Genomic DNA, 20,373 nt, shown 5'->3' with positions numbered 1-20,373 from the left:
TTTTTGAGACAGAGTCTCAGTCTGTCACCCAGGCTGGAGTGCAATGACTGGACCTGGGCTCACTGCAACTTCCACCTTCTGCGTTAAATATATTCTGCTTCAGCCTCCCAAGAAGCAAGTAGCTGGGACTACAAGCACGTGCCACCACCACACCCAGCTAGAGAGAGAGAGAGAGAGAGAGAGAGAGAGAGAGAGAGAGAGAGAGAGAGAGAGTATGTGTGTGTGTTTGATAAAGATGGGGCATCGCCATGTTGGCCAAGCTGGTCTCAAATTCCTGACCTCAAGTGATCTGCCCGCCTCGGCCTTCCAGAGTGCTGAGATTACAGGTGTGAGCCGCCACACCTGGCCTCTAGGCTAACATTTCTTAACCTGAGGTTTCTGGACTTTACCTAGAGAGCTTATTATTTTTTTCTGAATTGTATAACTTAGTTTTTGAATCCTTTGAAGAGAGTTAAAAAGACTTCATGTATATGTCTATATGTGTGATTTTTTTTTTAACCTGACAGAAATTTCTATTATTTTTTTTGTTTGTTTTGAGATGGGATCTTGCTCTGTCTCCCAGGCTGGAGTGCCGTGTCGAAATCTCAGCTCACTGCAACCTCTGCCCCACCAGGTTTAAGCCATTTCTCTGCCTCAGCCTCCTGAGCAGCTGGGATTACAGGCGTCCTCCACCATGCCCAGCTAACTTTTGTACTTTTAGTTGACTTGGGGTTTCACTGTGTTTGCCAGGCTAGTCTCGAACTATTGACCTCAAGTGATCCACCCATGTCGGCCTCCCAAAGATTATAGGTGTGAACCTCCACACTTGGCCGAAATTTCAATTTAAAAATAATTTTAAGAAATCCTATTCTTCAAGGAGATCATGACTTGAAAAGCACAGAAATCACTATCACTGTTCTAGGTATTAATTTGTGGGGCGTGATTTGTTGAGAATATAGGATTTCTTTCTTTCTTCTGTCTTAGCTAAATTTCTTGAACTAAACTGAGGTCTTCATTTGAACTGCTACAAACCTAGGCTTCAAAAACATCTACATTTCCAAAATGACAGCTTTGTAAAAGTTTTGATTGGAGCTTTTACCAGACTCAGGAAATCCTTTGTGCTTTTGTACTAAGAATCTCTTGTGACCTATTTGGTAAAATGTTAACATGCTACATTTATTAGTCTTTTTTTTAATCCCTTTGTAAAATGAAGTTATACAAGACTGTAAATATCATGGGGCCTTGAACCTCTCCTTTTTGGATTAAATGTCTTTTGGAAACATAGTTCTGTGTTTCTTCTTTCTTTACCAAGCAAACAAACAAAAATACTATAACCGTCTTTTCTGCTGTACAACTGAGCCACCAATCACGCCACTGTTGTGCAGCATTTGAACGCTTGTTTTTCTCCCTCCCTCTCCCTTTCTTTTCACCACTTTCGTTTTATTTGAGATGGTTTCCCTCTTGTCACCCAGGCTGGAGTGCCATGGTGCAATCTCGGCTCACTGCAACCTCTGCCTCCCCGGTGCAAGCAATTCTCCTACTTCAGCCTCCCAAGTAGCTGGGATTTCAGGCACCCACCACCACACCCAGCTAATTTTTGTATTTTTAGTAGAGACAGGGTTTCACCGTGTTGGCCAGGCTGGTCTTGAACTCCTGACCTCAAGTGATCCGCCCGCCTCGGCCTCCCAAAATGCTGAGATTACAGGCCTGAGCCACCGTGCCTGGCCTTGTTCACCAGTTTTGAATTTTTACTGAGGTTAAGTGTATGAAATAATGCCTCTGGGAAGAACGTTGACAGAAATTGTGTAAATATAGACTTCTAGTGAAATAATCTGATAAATACAGAGCAACACAATTTATAATCCATCCCAGGAAGTTTCCTCTTCTACTAGCTACAAAATTAGTCAATAAAAGAGACAAAGAAGAGAAAGAGGGAGGAAGGGAGGAAGTGGGGGGAAAGTGAGCAGTAGCCTCTGTGGTAGCTCATGCCTGTGCTCCCAACACTGTGGGAGCCTGAGGAGGGAGGACCACTTGAGCCCAGGGAGTTTGAGGCTGCAGTGAGCCATAACTGCATTACGGCACTTCAGCCTGGGCAACAGAGCAACATCCCATCTCTAAAGCAAGACTTAATTAAATCGTAAAATTATGTGAAACGAGAGTGTCTAGCCTCCTTTGCTTACCTACTTACTTGTGACAAGGGCTTCACAGAAACAACCCAACTTGTTGTCATTTCTTTTTTCTTTCTTTTCTTTCTTTCTTTCTTTTTTTTGAGACAGAATCTCACTCTGACACCCAGGCTGGAGTGCAGTGGTGCAATCTTGGCTCACTACAACTTCTGACTCCCAGGTTCATGTGATTCTCATGCCTCAGCCTCCTGAGTAGCTGAGATTACAGGTGTGCACCACCATACCTGGCTAATTTTTATATTTTTAGTAGAGATGTTTCCCAGGCTGGTCTTGAACTCCTGATCTCAAGTGATCCACCCGCCTCAGCCTCCCAAAGTGCTGGGATTACAGGTATGGGTCACCTTGCCTGGCTGGCATTTCTTTTCATAAAAAATGATTCAGTAGGTAGCCTCCCAGGTCATAAATACAGTCATACGTTACTTCATGGCGGGGAAACATTCTCAGAAATGCATTGTCCGGTGATTTTGTTGCTCCAAGAACACTGTGGAGTGAACTTGCACAAAACTAGGTGGTACAGCCTCCTACACACCGAGGCTACAGAGCACAGCCTCTTGCTCCCAGACTACAAATCTATACGGCATGTGGCCGCACTGCATACTGTAGGCACTGTAACACTACGGTAAGCATTTGCGTTGCTAAGCATAGAATAGGTACAGTGCAAACACGTGTTATCATCCTATGGGACCACCATCGAACATGCTGCCCATCACTAACTAAGACACCATTATGCAGTATCTGAGTGTACAGCCTCACAGAGATCCTTTGATTCTCTTAACCAGCCCCCTGCTGAGACCAAGGGCTCCAAGACATAGACGAAAGCTTCGCTTACCGCCAATCATTCAGATTACCAACAAATACATGAATTAAAAGAAATTGCGGTATGGCCGGGCTCGGTGGCTCAAGCCCGTACTCCCGGCACTTTGGGAGGTCGAGGTGGGCAGATCACAAGGTCAAGAGATTGAGACCATCCTGGCCAAGATGGTGAAACCCCGTCTCTACTAAAAATACAAAAATTACCTGGGTGTGGTGGTACGTGCCTGTAGTCCCAGCTACTCAGGAGGCTGAGGCAGGAGAATCACTTGAACCCAGGAAGAGGAGGTTGCAGTGAACCAAGATCGCACAACCGTACTCCAGCCTGGTGACAGAGCAAGACTCTCTCTCTTTTTTTTTTTGAGATGGAGTTTCACTCTTGTTACCCAGGCTGGAGTGCAATGTCGCGATCTTGGCTCACCGCAACCTCAGCCTCCTGGGTTCAGGCAATTCTCCTGCCTCAGCCTCCTGAGTAGCTGGGATTATAGGCACGCGCCACCATGCCCAGCTAATTTTTTTTGTATTTTTAGTAGAGACGGGGTTTCACCATGTTGACCAGGATGGTCTCGACCTCTTGACCTCGTGATCCACCCGCCTCGGCCTCCTGAAGTGCTGGGATTACAGGCTTGGACTCTCTCTCAAAAAAAAAAAAAAAAAAGAAAGAAAGAAAGAAAGAAAGAAAAAAGAAATTGAAGTTCCCATCAATATAGTTTATGTGGGATAACCTTGATTTTTCTCTCACGCGGCTTCCCTCCTTGTTAACAGTCCACACTCAAAGTCCAGTTAGAAGGTGTGATCCCAAGTGGCTCAGGTTGTGGAGACCCCACCCCGCTGAAAGGCCCCCTGCAGCCTCTCAGAGTCTCATTCCAGGGACGAAGCTGCTCCGCACTTGCCCTATTAAGCAGTTAATTATTTCTCTTTGATACTGGCTTTTTTTTATCTTCTGATACAACAGTTTTACAGTCTCTGATAATTACCCTGTCTCAGATAACTCTTTTACATCTAATGAGGCGTGGCAAGCGCTGCTTAACAAGGCAACACATCATCAGCTTCTGCCTCTTTACTTGTCTTACCACTCAGTCACTGTATCAACAGCCAGATGTGCAGCCTGTGGCTTGCCACTGGCAACACCATGGGAGGTGACCTGCTCTCCGGACCTGTTTCTTTATCCAAAACAGTTTGCTTTGGACTGCTTTTCACGTCTGTATTCTCACTGCCCAGGGCACCGCCTGGCGCATCTGTATCAGGGCAAGTTCGAAGTTCTGAATACGTACACGTGGTGGCCTTCATTATGAGTGAGTGTGATGAGAGGTGGAGGAGAGTTCCCGAACGGGGGGCTGTTCTGAGATCCCCCCGTGTGCATGGTGGGACGTGCGTGCAGATTTGGTGCCAAAAGGTTTAGCGGGAGCTCTAACTCCCTCACCTGTGAGCACTGCCACCCAAGCCAAGGCACAGAGCTGTGGCTCCTGTTAACACGGGCGGTGATGTCTCCTCACAGGGCTCATGCAAACATAAAGGGAATATCTGAGCATTTTAAACTGTAAGTTAGTAATCATTGTTGGAAATAGTGCTGCTGGTTTTGGTCACTTCTCGGGCTTTGGAATGACTTAGGATAGAAAGGGGTGTTTTAACATTGGATTTGCTCTGTGTGGATGAGTAACAGAGCTGCAGTTTCACGAGTAGAACCATCTCTCTCTCCCATCTTTTCCCACCCACATTCTTGCTTTGAGGCTGAGCTGGTAGTTTAGTCTGTTTCTATAAATGAGCTTCGGAGGCTCCCGGAAGCTTCCCATTACATCAGGACTACTGCTACGGTTTTTGGATAAGTCTCAGACACGTGGCTTTAATAGGTCAGTTTTAATCTGAGCACATAAATCTTTTTTATTTTTGGAAGATACCGGTTGAGTGAGTTGCCACGTTTTCTAGGTTATCATCTCATGAGTTCAATTAGTTTACAAGAAACAGTAACAAACTGTATTTCGTGCCTCACAAGCTGGGAAGGCCACTGGACTGTCTGTCACTGTCAAACTCCCCTCCAGAGCCCAAAGCAGACACCCATGGGGAGAGGGATATGGATGGGACGGGGTGCTTTGCAAAATGTAAAAAACAATAGGTGATCTCCACGTTGCTACCCGTTTGACTCCAAAAAAACCACATCTGTTTTACTGCCACTTAGAGGACCCAAACGTTGTCACCGGGGTGCTTCTTATCTATTCTCTATGACCTGGAAGTTGCTTTTTCCCATAAGTGAAAAAAGTAAGAGGTGAGAGAATCCAGCCGCATGAGATGAGCTGTGGGTCCTGCTGGACCCCATGTTCACAACTTCACATTGGACACTGTAGAGCTATGACTTGTGTGTGATTTCCTGATTAGCACGCCCTTGTCCCCAGGACAGTCCCAAAAGAGAACTGGGTGAGAAGAAAAACTTAGGGGAGCCTCCCCACGAGACACCCAGGAATTCAGTCTGCCTAAGACAGTAAGCTCCCTGAGGGCAGGGACCGCATCTGCCTTGTTTTCTTTTATATCCGTGGTACTGAGTGCAGCACCTTGCACAGAGCAACACCTAGAAAGTATTTATGGGATGTATGAATGAATGGCTAGCGGCCCCTCACCTGAAGACCCTCCCATCCAGAGCTGGGGAAACTCCAATCAGAACGCTCTTTAGAAGGCTGGCTCATGAGGGACCCTCAGTCCTCAGGCTGAATGAGGTGTCTATTCTTCCTCCAGAGCCACCCCAGCAGCCTCAACATGTCTATCATTTGTCACTATTAAAATATTACATTCAAGGACGAAACCCCCTCTCTACAAAAACTAAAAGAATTATCCTGGCGTGGTGGCACCCACCTGTAATCCCAGCTACTTGGAAGGCTTAGGCAAGACAATTGCTTGAACCCAGGAGGCGGAGGTTGCAGTGAGCTGAGATCGTGCCACTGCACTCCAGCCTGGGCAACAGACTCTGTCTCAAAACAACAACAACAACAACAAAAATTCTTATGTTCATTCACAAATCCATTCTTTCCACAGAATTAACCAAACACATGCCATGTGTCAGCAGTATCCTTCTTTAAAAAATACATAATACAGTTGGGCGTAGTGGCTCATGCCTGTAATCCCAGCACTTTGGGAGGCTGAGGCCAGGAATTCAAGACGAGTCTGACCAACACAGCAAAACTCCGTTTCTACTAAAAATGTAAAAATTAGCCATGTGCAGTGGTGCACACCTATAGTCTCAGCTACTCGGGAGGCTGAGGCATAGGACTCTCTTGAACCCAGGAGGTAGAGGTTGCAGTGAGCCGAGATTACACTACTGCACTCCAGCCTGGGTGACAGAGGGTGACTGTGCCTCAAAATAATGATAATAATAATAATAATAATACATTTACATGACCCAACTTCCAAAATTAGATAAGAAGGTATGGAATGAAATGCCCCCCGCCCCCGCTGCCCCACACTGGCAGCCGTAGTTATTAGATTTTGAACAAAACAGCAGGTTCAACTCACCCTGATTGTCTATCCCCAACCAGGTTACAAAATCGTTGCAATTTTCCCAACTCCCACAACGGATTTTCATGACTAGGAAGGAATGTGGTCTCTACCTTTACTCACATGTCATAATTCACGCATTTTCTGCGTGGCGGAGTCAAGTCACCTGAATTCGCAGTGGGCAAGCGGGTGTCCGCCCGAGGCTGACCTGCTCGCCTTCGCAGCACCTTCAATACAACCTGCCGGTCGCTGATCCCGAGCCCACCTGCGTTCCTGCTGGTCCAGGAGCTGATCAGATGGAGTCACTGATTTGGGCTGTGTCTTAAGTAGGCACACCTTTCTGCAATCTCCCTTCTCCCTTCTTCCCAGCGGGAGTTGCTGAGAAGATGGGGAGTGGCTGCTTTGCAATTTTCTGACAAATGAATGAAGTTTAAACATCTGTTGGAGATCTCGTGTGACCTTCACGAGTGACAAGTGTCTTTTATGGAGAGGGGAGGGAACTACAGATGACAAAGAAAGAAAGTAGCTCTACTAGAAATAGGCGAAATGGGAAACCTACTGACGGTGGGAATAGCCATGTATCAGCGTTATCTCCGCACAGGAGAATTCCATCAGCCCTTTCTGCTCGCGTTTTCTGTTTCCTTGTATTGAGGGGCCTATGACAATGACCCACTAGATGGCGCGCGGTGTCCGTTTATCTGCCACCGTACGACTGTCACCAGGTTGAGCGCAAGTGTAAGGTTTGGAAGCTAGAGGGCAAGATTTCCTTAGAAATGACATCGACTTAAGAACGGGGAGAGAAAGACGCTTTTAAAAATCCGTCTGAGGAGAATATGTCTACGAAGGTCCCAGACTTCAAGTTGCAAGTGTCAGCTTGCAGCAAGGAAGCAAGAGCTGAGAGGGGGCTTCGCCACCAAACGTGGGTACACACAGTCCCCTCAGTGCGAGGGCGAAGGAAAAGGTGCAGGTGGGCCCGAGGAGCCCAGGGAAGGCTGCCTCGTGCAGACCTCTCTGCACTCCTCGTCCTGGAAAACACGGCTCAGATCTGCGGCCTTTGTTTGAGCTCCATCACTCTCCATGACATGAGGATTCCGGTTGTGGGGCATTTCGGGTGGAGGCACAGAAGAGACACTGCTCCTGAGAGTCTGGGAAGATCCCGTCTGTCATCTGGAAGTCATAAAAGCCACTTTCGGAAACACCGATGTCACTTTTGGGGAACGGTCGTCATGTTTCGAGGCCCTTCCTCGGGTTTGAAGTCGGAGGGCGAGAGTGGGCCCAGGGAATGGTGATGGGCACATGGAGGTGTCCCGCCACCCTCAGCCCCGCTGCTGGGCCCTGCCAGGCCTTTCCTCCCAGCTGCCTGGTCCCTGTGTCCCCCTTTCCCTCCTGCTCTTACCTACTCTGTGACTTGCGCCAGAATGGGCCATCACTTCATTTCTGTAGAGTTTTCCTTTTGTGCCTTTCACATTTTCCTCTAAAATTGAAACAAAGGATTCCTGTGTGGAGTGTATATATTGTGGGGGGTGTTTATATTGTGTGTGGGGTGTTTATGTTGTGGGGGGGGTGTATATATTGTGTGGGATGTATATATCGTGAGGGAGTGTATATGTTGTGTGTGGGATATATACATTGTGTGAGGGTATAATATTGCCTGTGAGGTGTTATATTGTGTGTGGGGTGTATATATTGTGGGGGGTGTTTATATTGTGGGGGGGTGTTATATTGTGTGTGGGGTGTATATATTGTGGAAGGTGTTATATTGTGTGTGGGATGTATATATTGTGTGGGGGGTGTTTATATTGTGGGGGGGTGTTGTGTGTGGGGTGTATATATTGTGGGGGGGTGTTTATATTGTGTGGAGGGTGCATATATTGTGGGGGACTGTATATATTGTGAGGGAGTGTATATGTTGTGTGTGGGATATATACATTGTGTGAGGGTATAATATTGCCTGTGAGGTGTTATATTGTGTGTGGGGTGTATATGTTGTGTGTGGGATGTATATATTGTGTGTGGGATGTATATATTGTGGGGGACTGTATATGTTGTGTGTGGGAGTGTATATGTTGTGTGTGGGATATATACATTGTGTGAGGGTATAATATTGCCTGTGAGGTGTTATATTGTGTGTGGGGTGTATATGTTGTGTGTGGGATGTATATACTGTGTGTGTGGGATGTATATGTTGTGTGTGGGATATATACATTGTGTGAGGGTATAATATTGCATGTGAGCTGTTATATTGTGTGTGGAATGTATATATTGTGTGTGGGGGATGTATATACTGTGTGTGGGATGTATATATTGTGTGTGGGATGTATATATTGTGTGTGTGGGATGTATATATTGTGAGGGAGTGTATATGTTATGTGTGGGATATATACATTGTGTGAGGGTATAATATTGCCTGTGAGGTGTTATATTGTGTGTGGGATATATATGTTGTGTGTGGGATGTATATACTGTGTGTGGGGGATGTATATATTGTGTGTGTGGGATGTATATGTTGTGTGTGGGATGTATATATTGTGTGTGTGGGATGTATATATTGTGTGTGAGATGTATATATTGTGTGTGGGGGATGTATATATTGTGTGGGGGATGTATATACTGTGTGTGTGGGATGTATATACTGTGTGTGTGGGATGTATATGTTGTGTGTGGGATGTATATATTGTGTGTGGGATGTATATATTGTGTGTGGGGGATGTATATATTGTGTGGGGGATGTATATATTGTGAGGGAGTGTATACGTTGTGTGTGGGATATATACATTGTGTGAGGGTATAATATTGCCTGTGAGGTGTTATATTGTGTGTGGGATATATATGTTGTGTGTGGGATGTATATACTGTGTGTGTGGGATGTATATGTTGTGTGTGGGATATATACATTGTGTGAGGGTATAATATTGCGTGTGAGCTGTTATATTGTGTGTGGAATGTATATATTGTGTGTGTGGGATGTATATGTTGTGTGTGGGGATGTATATATTGTGTGTGGGATGTATATATTGTGTGTGGGATGTATATATTGTGTGTGTGGGATGTATATATTGTGTGTGGGATGTATATATTGTGTGTGTGGGATGTATATATTGTGTGGGGGGATGTATATATTGTGTGTGGGATGTATATATTGTGTGTGGGATGTATATATTGTGTGTGTGGGATGTATATATTGTGTGTGGGATGTATATATTGTGTGTGTGGGATGTATATATTGTGAGAGAGTGTATATGTTATGTGTGGGATATATACATTGTGTGAGGGTATAATATTGCCTGTGAGGTGTTATATTGTGTGTGGGATATATATGTTGTGTGTGGGATGTATATACTGTGTGTGGGATGTATATGTTGTGTGTGGGATGTATATACTGTGTGTGTGGGATGTATATATTGTGTGTGGGATGTATATATTGTGTGTGGGGGATGTATATATTGTGTGTGGGATGTATATATTGTGTGTGTGATGTATATATTGTGTGTGTGGGATGTATATGTTGTGTGTGGGATGTATATATTGTGTGTGGGGGATGTATATATTGTGTGTGGGGGATGTATATATTGTGTGTGGGGTGTATATATTGTGTGTGGGATATATATTGTGTGTGTGGGATGTATATATTGTGTGGGGGGATGTATATATTGTGTGTGGGATGTATATGTTGTGTGTGGGATATATACATTGTGTGAGGGTATAATATTGCCTGTGAGGTGTTATATTGTGTGTGGGGTGTATATATTGTGGGGGGTGTTTATATTGTGGGGGGGTGTTATATTGTGTGTGGGGTATATATATTGTGGGGGGGTGTTATATTGTGTGTGGGGGATGTATATATTGTGTGGGTTGTGTCTGTTATGGGGGTATATAAGGAAGAGTTTCCTCAGATTCACAGAGAACGGAGCCTGTTCCCTGGTGGCTGTGACTTGCCAGAGCCCTCTGTGCCTGTGATTGCCTCTGACCCTGGAAGTGAGGGTCAGAGGAGGTCACCAAGGCTGAGGAAGGGTGCTCCCTTGTGCTGTCACCAGGCTGATGAGATGCAGGTGACAGCTTTCCCCAGCCCACCCTGATGCATGTCCACTTCCATTAAAATCAATGTTACAATGGTGGTGGCACTTGGCTCCTGGAATGGGAACGCCGAGGCTCTGAGGATCAAAAGTCCAGCAAGCACACCCCGCCCCTTCCTGGGTGGCCTCCAGAAACCCTCTCCACAGTGCCCCCACTTTCTGCTATTTAGGGGCCTTTACAATACTCATTACATTCACTGGCAGACATGGCCCACATTTTCTAAGAGTGCTCATTCAGGTTGCTTCCAGAACAGGCTTTATTTTTTAAGTTGAAGAGGAGAGAGGGGTGTGGGAAGGTAGGAAGGGCTGTGTGGCCTCTGAGAGAGATATGGGCTGGGGTTTTCTAGTCTAAGTGAAAGCACTGGAAGAGAAATTGAGTGTGTTCTTTTATTTAACAAAACAGATGGCAGCAAGACAGATGAGAATAGATGGGATAGATAGATGTAGATAGATAGATAGAGGAAAACAGAAGACAAATGATAGATGATTGATAAGTAGCTGACAATAAAAGATAGATCATTGATAGATGATAGAAGATACATAGATGACTGATAGATGATTGATAGGTAGCTAACACATGATAAAAGATAGATGAGTGACAGAGGATAGAAGATAGATACATAGACAGATGATTGATAGGCAGATGATAGGAAGGAAAATTAACTGAGAGAATTTTCTAATGCAACCTCATGTTGAGTACTTTAATTTCCGAACAAAAGAGCTTCCCCGTCAGAGTAGCCTACACTCCCTGACAACCCATTTCCGGGCAGAGCATTCTTGGGGATATTCAACTCGTCCTCAAGGGGTTCCTGGAAATGGGGACACACAGTGTCCTGGGTGTGTATCTATAGAAGATGATAGGTAGGTATTGATAGCTAGAGATACGTAGACAGATGATAGATGATAGATAGCTAACAGATAGGGATAGATAACAGAGATAGATAGATAGATAATAGATGAGAGAGAGAGAGATACATAGACAAATAGACGAATAGCTAGACTTTATATTCCAGTTTATTTTTCATAAAGGTAATCCAAAGAAAGGCAAGCATGATTCATTAGTTTACCTCGTACAGAAATTCATTAGTTTACCTGGGCAAGCAATTTGCCTATTTTTGGCAAAATGAGCTTATTTCTTCCTCCTCTGGTCTGAGATAGCTCAGCCTGCTGCTGCGGGAATGTGGACATGCTGGGTCTGGGAAAGATGGAGGCCACTGTGGGAACAGTGACTTTTCTCCCTAAACTGTGGCAACAAGGCAGGGAATAAGGAATTTAGAGACAGAACATGAAGGTGGCATTTATGCTGCCTGTGAGTGGCAGAATCTGTCTTTACACACCTCCTGAGGATGCTGTGTGTGTCCCCATTTCCAGGGACCCCTCGAGGGGCAAGTTGAGTATCCCCAAGAGTGCTCTGCCTGGCAATGGGCTGTGGAGGAATGCAAGCTACTTGGATGGGAAGGCTCTATTGTTCAGAAACTAAAATACTCACCGTGTGGTCACGTCAGAAAAGGGGCTAAGTGTTTCTAGCAGTCTTAGACCCATCCAGTGATGAATGCATCCTGAAGGTCTGCAGACTTGCCCTGAATAAGCCTATTATTACTTTAAAAATAATACCGATTAATTAAGACTGGGTCCACTCAGCCCTTCTGCTTTCTGAAAAGGACCCTCCAAACAACAGATTTGCTGTGTCGTGAACTGGTTTAGAGACACGGGGCTCACTTGATTCCATGCCACACGCTTCAGATACTGTTACTGAAACCGATCAGGCCTCCAGGAGAATCTCAGTAACCAGGGAGGCTCTGGAAGTGCCCCCGGGGCAGAAAACGGAGCTCGCTTCAAAGGTTTTGCTCTTGCGATTAATAACAGGAAGAAAAAGATTCTGCAAAAGCTCAGGGTCTAGGTTTGGAGCTTTCTTTTTTGCATCCTCATCCGTGACTTTTCCCTCCTCAATAGATCTGAAAGCGTTGCTCTGGGATTCTGAATATTTTTTTTCCTTCTCTTCCAGCCTAACGTCTTAAGGAACCAAAGAAAGAGACAACGTCCTTGGAGAATCTGGTTAGATTTTAGCACTTCCAGTCAACATGTGAAGTGGAAGAAGATAGAAAGACTTTACCAGTTTCTTGACGTTTTGACCAATGATAACTTGTACTCATGCTGATTTTTACTCCTGAATATTCCAATATGACACACAGTGTAATTCTTCTTGGTTTGTAAAACAGCCTTATCACAAAACAAATTGTTCTTCTTCCTGTTATCCACCACACATGAAAGTCAGATGAGATAAACCTAATTTGTACAAAAAGTGTAAAACTATTTCAGAAACACTTAATTCGTTTTCCTTAACTTCGGCTTATTTTTAAAAATTGGTTTAGGTGTATAAGTGTCCAGATTTCTGGTTTATCCACTGTTCTGCTTTGTCTGAAGACACTCTTAAATTCTCTCCATCTTAATTTCCTCATCTTGTGGAAATAAAATGGCACTACCTATGATCAAAGTTACCGTGAAAACAATTAAAATATAAATATTGCAATTTAATCTCTCCACGGAAGTCACCGCGGCAGACGAAAATCATAACACATAGGTCAGCGGCCCCAACCTTTTTGGCACCAGGGACCAGTTTTGTGGAAGACAAATTTTCCACGGGGGAGGGGGAGGAGAGTGAAGGGGAGGTGGGTAGAAGGTTGGGGGGATGATTTCCATATGAAACAGCTCCCCCTCAAATAATCAGGCACTAGATTCTCACAAGCAGCACACCACTTAGATCCTTCACAATGGGACTGGCGCTCCTATGAGAATCCAGCACCATCGCGGATCTAACAGGAGGGAGCTCAGGTGTAATCAGCTGCTGGCTTCCCAGGCGCTCACCCCTGCTGTGCAGCCCGGCTCCTAACAGGCCCCAGAAACTGGGGACCCTGACATAGGTAACCATAATATATATTTTACCATTTTTTTTTTGAGACAGGGAGGGTCTCACTCTGTCACCCAGGCTGGACTGCAGTGGCACCATCACGGCTCACTGCAACCCCCACGTCCTGGGCTCCAGCCATCCTCCTGCCTCAGTAGCTGAGGAGCCAAGTTCCTGAGTAGCTAAGACCACAGGCACATGCCACCATGCCTGGCTAATCTTTAATTTTTTTATACAGATGAGGTCTCACTATGTTCCCAGGCTGGTCTCGAACTCCTGACCTCAAGCAATCCTCTGCTTCAGCCTCCCAAAGTGTTGGGATGACAGGCGTGAGCCACTGAACCAGGCTTATCTTTCTTATCTCTAAATGCCCGCACATGTGTAAGACCTAGAATCAAATCCATTTGCAGTTGGACGATACAGAATAGTACAGTGTAGACTAGAGATGTAAAATTCTGGCATCGAAAGAAACCTATTTCTAAGGCTCTATGAAACCCCAGAACAAGCAGTACGAGGTCTTTCTATAGATTTCTCTAACATCTTGCTGTCGGCTCTGTCAGGCCAGCATGCAGACTCCATCTCTGAAACACGCCATCGCCCTTGTAAATAAAATTAATGGAATTTTCCATATAGATAAATATGTATAATATACTTAGCTTTCATTTATTGCTAAACAGCTGAAAATGGGCTCTAGGTAGCAATTAGCAGTGCTGAATGAATCCGTAATTGATATTCCAGCCTTTGCCACCATGGAAATTTTTAAGCAGGACAACCTGATGTCATGGTGATAAGATTGTTTTTCTTCAATCTTTATTTGACTAATAGTCCCTAATATTAAATGAAGATGTATTTGGGAACCAGCTCCCTTCATTTTCACTGGATATGCTGCATTGCCTTTTGCCTTTGATCTGTAAAAATGAATTCGTCAGTTTCTTCTAAAGCTACTGGAGAGAGGGCAGTTATCAGAAATGAGACCAGCTGGCACAATTGCATTTGATTTGACAAATATAGATGGGTACCCACTGCTACATGCCAGATACTGTGCTGGGTGTGGGGCACATAGAAATTAATTAGTTTCTGCCGTCTGCTTTTGGCTTTGTGAGAAATATAGACACCTGATTCTCCTACCCTGTCGTAGGCTAGGCTCCGTCCTTTTCTGTTTATTTCTAAGCTTACTGGATTTCTCAGCATTCTTCCCTTTTTAAATATTCATTCATTCATTCACTCATTCAACAAGTCTTAGTATCCACTCTGGGCCAGGCACAGTGCTACACAATTCTAGGGCCAAAACAAGGAACAGAACCAGATGTGGTTCCTGCTCCTGGAGTTTGTACTTCAGCAGGAGAGAAAGGCATTATTGAAGGAACCCAAACGCAGAGTGACACCCATGAAAGTGCTGTGAGGGAGAGCAGGCGCTGCGGGTCCTGGGGGAGTGGGAAGGGCAGGGGTGATGAGAAGCCTGGGATCTGGGGGTGGAGGAAGGGCCGAGTCTGCACAGAGGGGAGAGAAGCCTCCCACCCCCACTGAGAACCAGATGTGGATGGGAGCAAAGAGGATAAGAAGGAAGAGGAGAGGCATGCTTTGGGGCAAGATTAGAAAAGAAAGGGGGCAGAAATGAAGCCGCGGCAGGCCTTGAGGGAATGATTCCGGAAGGAGCAGAGACGTGCTGAGACCCGGATTTAGAAAAGATCCCTGTGTCAGATGGGTAGATTGCAAAAATTTTTTCCCATTCTGTTGGTTGCTGGTTCACTCTAATAATAATTTTTGTTGTGCAGAAGCTCTGGAGTTTAATTAGATCCCATTTGTCTGTTTTGGCTTTTGTTGCCATTGCTTTTGGTGTTTTAGTCATGAAGTCCTTGCCCAGGCCTATGTGCTGAATGGTTTTGCCCAGGTTTTCTTCCAGGGTTTTTATGGTGTTAGGTCTTGCAGGGACATGGATGAAGCTGGAAACCATCATTATCAGCAAACTGACACAAGAACAGAAAACCAAATACTGCATGTTCTCACTCATAAGTGGGTGTTGAACAATGAGAACACATGGACACAGGGCGGGGAACATGACATACCTGGGCCTGTCACAGGGGTGGAAGGCTAGGTGGGGAGAGATAGATAGCATCAGGAGAAATACCTAATGTAGATGACGGGGTGATGGATGCAGCAACCACGGCACATGTATAGCTAGGTAACAAACCTGCACCTTCTGCACATGCACCCCAGAACTTAAAGTATAATAAACTATATTGCTCTAAAAAAAAGTTCCCCCCAACTGCAGTGCAGGGAACACGTGGACGGATGCCTTGCTGGAGGTCTTAGCACCCGGGGATTTGTGGTAAGTGAGTAAGAGCAGAAGGACATTCCTGCCTCGACACCTAAGCGAAGTGCCCCGTGTGGTGGGATCCTCGTCCTTCCTGAGGGGACAGCACCAATCCTAGGGTTCTAGAATACCCGGTTGGTCTTCATAACACTGTTTACAGAATAGACCAATAGCCCCAGGAAGGAACTCACTTCCAGTGGCACACAAGTAAATAATATGGGTTCTGTTCCTTATCTTTCTGTGTTAAGAAGCTATGAAAACAGCAGAGTGAGTGAAAGGGTAGGCCAGGCGCAGCGGCTCATGCCTGTAATCCCAGCACTCTGGGAGGCTGAGGCAGATGGATGACCTGAGGTCAGGAGATTGAGACCATTCTGGCCAACATGGTGAAACCCCATCTCTACTAAAGATAAAAAAAATTAGCTGAGCGTGGTGGCATGCGCCTGTAGTCCCAGTTACTTGGGAGGCTGAGGCAGGAGAATCACTTGAACTCGGGAGGCAGAGGTTGCACTGAGTGGAGATCAGGCCACTGCACTCTCGCCTCATGTCAGTATTTCTTATTAAAATTTTTTTTAATTTTGTAATTTTTTATTTTGGTTTTGTGAGTACATAGTAGCTGTATATATTTATGGGGTACACGAGATGTTTCGATCCAGGCATGCAACGTGTAATAATCACATCATGGAGAATGGGGTATCTGCCCCCCCAAGCATGTACCCATTTTGTTACAAATAATCCAGTTATACCATTTTAGTTATTTTTAAATGTAAAATTAAGTCATTGTTGACTACAGTCACTCTGAAGCCTTGAATTTATCAAGCTTTGGAGGAGATGAAGCCAGAGAAAGAGAGGCCATGTTTCCCACCACGGAGAGAGGCTTATGAGTCCTTCATGATGGGCAAAGCCCACTTGTGTCTGAGGGACAGCTCCTCTTCCCCTTATCCTTTGCCCAGATCCCTGATGATGTCTGTCCTGGGTGCCACTGTGGGATGCCACCGTACTGTCAGGAGTGAGATTAGCCTCCTAGATGGTGGCATGTGGGGATGATTCTTTATTTAGCAGTGTGGAGAGGATGGGAAGCGACCCAGGAAATCCAGCCTGGGGACTCAGCCTCCGTGTCATAGAAGGATTTGCTGGTGTGCAGTTTCTGTGCGCTAAGAGCTTCCACTTAATTTCGCACAGTGTGGGCCTCCATAAAGGTTCTTTGTTGGATTGCCGCGGCTCCTGTGTTCAGGGAACAATAGGAGCTTCGGGAGCCGCAATGACCAGTGTGCCATCTGGTCAGGGTTCACTTGCAGAGAGCAGAGCCTGCCCTGGCTAGAGGATTGATTACCGGCGCTTCAATGACTCCCAGCATCACTGCGGGGACTGAAGAAATTGAAGACACTCTAGGCTGCCTCCCAAAGCCACACAGCAGAAACGGGCCACCAAGAAGCGGAGAGCCGCCTGCCTGCCGGCCACCCTGCATGTGACTGTTTCTGCTGGGTGCACCCTTCATCCTACCTCCCCTCCACAGGTCATTTCAGAATTCGAGTCCCTGGCAATTGCTTCTGATGGTGGAATGTGAATTCCATTTTAGGTGACTTGAATTAGGTATTAGGTGCCTTGTATTCCAGTTCTCCAGAGAAATAGAATAGAATGCACATGTGTGTGTGTGTGTGTGTGTGTGTGTGTGTAGAGAGAGAGATTTATTACAAGGCAGTGTCTCGCACAGTGATGGAGGTTTGACACGTCTGAAATCCTCAGGCTGGGTCTGCAGACTGGAGACCCAGGAGAACTAATGGTGGAGATCCAATTCGAATGCCATTTGCTAACAGAATTCTTTCTTGCTTGGAGAAATGGAGTAGTCACTCAAGCACTTGTTGAATGCACACAAGAACAAATGAATGAAGAAATGAACGAATCACTGATACTCTAACAGGTGAGATGGGACAGGAGGATCACGAACTCTTGACTATAGGCCCATTTGCTTAAGGATCTTCCGTCCCTGGAAGCAATGCCCATCCCTCAAAGCCTGGCCTTTCCCTTGGAGAACGATCGCAAATCTTGTTAGGAAACAATACCTCAATCAAATTCCTTGGCGATCCTGGCACAGTGGTTAGTTCATAGCCTATGGCGTGAATCGCCTCTGGAACTGTAGAAACTGTGGCCGCCTGGGAAATCAGATTCAGTAGGTCTGGAGCAGGGAGATGGATCTGTGTGTTCCGTGATGTACCAGATGCCACCAAACAACGAGAGCCACGGTCCTAAGGTAGAGGACCAAAGAGTTCACTCTATTGCAATTTTCCAGGGCTTGAAAGGAGTTTTGTTTGCTTTTCTTTGTGATAAACTTTGCACTAAGACAGAAAGATGAGTCTGTTTTGAATGTTATCCCTATGGAGGGAGCACTTCCATCACAATTACCGACGAGATCTTTCAGAGAGTGCTTCCGACTCTATCATCTGGTTGGGGCTCAGCTAGACTGTGACTGCATCCCTGAAATACACTGATATTTACTAACCCTGTGTCACACTGGTTTTATTGGATACTAAAGTGGGCTTCTAGAAAGTCACAAAAGACCTGAAGAATCCTAGTGACTCCTCTCTAGTTCAATGCAACAGCCACTCACATCCACTGGTAGCCAGGCCTGGTGTTTTCACGTGGTATTTTCTCATTCAAGCTTCACAGCAATCCAAAGGGGTGGTCTTATCCCCGGCTTAAAGATGAAGGAAGCCAGGCTCTCCCAGGCTACATAATTTGGCCAGGGCTAAGGCACCAGGGCTCAGGGCCACCTGGGGCTCTCACTTCTAAGTCCTTAACCGTGGTGCCACCCTGTTTCCTACTTGTAGCTCCATCTGAAAAGTATTAATTCGAGCTTCCTTTAACATTCCTTTGGAGTTTGTTGCCTCTTTTCTGTAGTTGTTAAATCAAGAGGGTCAAACAGCATTACAGAGCTCTAGGGGGTGGGCAACGGGAGACCCAGCAGGCCCAGGACTGAGTTCCATGCAGGGAAGCCCCGGGTGGAAAGGGGATTCTAGCACCTCCTGTTATTTTAGGTCAGGACTGAGTATAAGTTAATTTCCAGCTGCCCACACAGACGTTATCCATCAGGGATGGCTCCACGACACTTGCCAACACCATGCTGACATTTGACCTTGCTGCCGTTGTATGCCCATCTGACTTAAATGACAAGGGATAACGAATGCTTGCAAGTGGTCAGGCATCAGCACGTCAGAACGTGGAATGTCACAGAGACCCACAGCTGGAAGGACGTTTTTGCTTGCTTTTCAACGAAGCTAGGTGTCTCTGTCTCCAAAGTGTTAGAAACTGGCTTCCTGGAGAGGCTGCAGCAGGGACGCAGGCAGAGCCCTAAGCCACCGCTCGTCACTGAGCTACAGGACCAAGAAGAAAAGTTTAGATAAAGAGAAGTAAAGCATTCTCCTAAAGCCGCCTAAGTAGAAAACTGAACCGGAAAAAACAAGTTTATCAGCATCATTGAAACGAAAAGGGAATATGGATTCAACCAGTGTTACTTTAACGTGGCTGAATTTCAGATACTCGGATTTCCTGCTGGAGTTTTAGCAGAACGAAGTAAGAGGTTGATATGGAATCTGTTCCATTTATCAAGTACTGTGTAACAAACTATCCCCAGATGTAGAGACAAAGAACAACAAAAACATTTATTTCACTTGAATCTGCAATCCAGGCAGGGCTTGGCAGGGAAATCTTGTCTCTCTCTGCTCACTGTCAGCTGGGACATTCAAACGCAGGGGGCTAAAATCATCTGAAGCTCATTCATTCACATGCCCGGCGATTCACACTGACTTTTGGCGAGGACCTGAGCTAGGCTTGTCTGCCGGCAGCTACCCATGGCCTCACCACGTGTCCCGAGCTTCCTCACAACATGGCGGCTGCATTCCAGTGATGAGTGTCCTGAGAGACAGAGGACAGCAGCTGTCCATGGCCTGCCTCAAGAGCCAGGCAGCATCGTCACTTCCACTGCCATCTACTCCTTGAGATGAACAGAAAGGTGTAGGGGATAAACCCTGCAAGTGCCATGGCAAGGGTCTGAAGCCTCAGCCTGTTCCCAGATAAATACTGATTTAGAAAAGAATGAGAAATATAAGCACTTAGTTATTCCTGAATATAATCATATATAATCTTATAGTTACTTATAATCATAAAGATATATACTCAATATAGCCGTTAATTTTACTAATGACTTTCGGGGCATGAAGCATGGAACTGAGGTGACACCGTGAGCAAAGTGGTCCTGAGGTAGGATGCTCTAAGCCCTCTGTCACCCCGCATAAGGGCTGCTGGAGGGCGCCTCGGCTGTGCACCATGCCAGCCAGCTAGGGAAGAAGATGTCCAAAATGGCCGAGATGTCTCCTTCTTCCGGGGACTTAGGAGAAAGCTCCGCTCCTCCAAGCTCCTGTGGTAAGACCTGACAGCTGTCAGGGAGACCTACAGACATCCAGGGGCTTAAACGTCTATGTGATGCTGTGCTTCGGCAGCCACCCTCCATGTCCACTCTCACGCTCCGCTTCTGCACCTGGTTTCTCTTTCTCTTAGAAGACAAGAATTAATAAGAGTAACATAATCTTAATGTCCTTCATATTTCTGACAAATACGTAAAAAGTGTTG

At 45.7% G+C, this 20,373-nt stretch overlaps 1 protein-coding gene across 2 annotated transcripts in view; it reads right to left on the bottom strand.

Annotated features, from left to right (window-relative positions):
- The window catches only part of ITIH5 (inter-alpha-trypsin inhibitor heavy chain 5), a 194,077-nt gene that overhangs the window by 35,157 nt on the left and 138,547 nt on the right, over window positions 1–20,373 (bottom strand). The window contains exon 15 of one of the 2 annotated variants that reach the window (XM_054258417.2): window positions 16,314–19,118. The exons of the other annotated variant lie outside the window; for it this stretch is intronic. The gene's annotated coding sequence lies outside the window, so the exon portion shown is untranslated. Of the gene's footprint in view, window positions 1–16,313; window positions 19,119–20,373 lie in introns of those variants that run through there. 2 annotated transcript variants of the gene reach the window in all.

Source organism: Callithrix jacchus, chromosome 7 (assembly GCF_049354715.1).
Source record: "Callithrix jacchus isolate 240 chromosome 7, calJac240_pri, whole genome shotgun sequence".
NCBI classification, from domain to species: Eukaryota; Metazoa; Chordata; class Mammalia; order Primates; family Cebidae; genus Callithrix; species Callithrix jacchus.
Note: the sequence above shows the minus strand (reverse complement) of the source record. Positions and strands in the feature narration are given on the sequence as shown.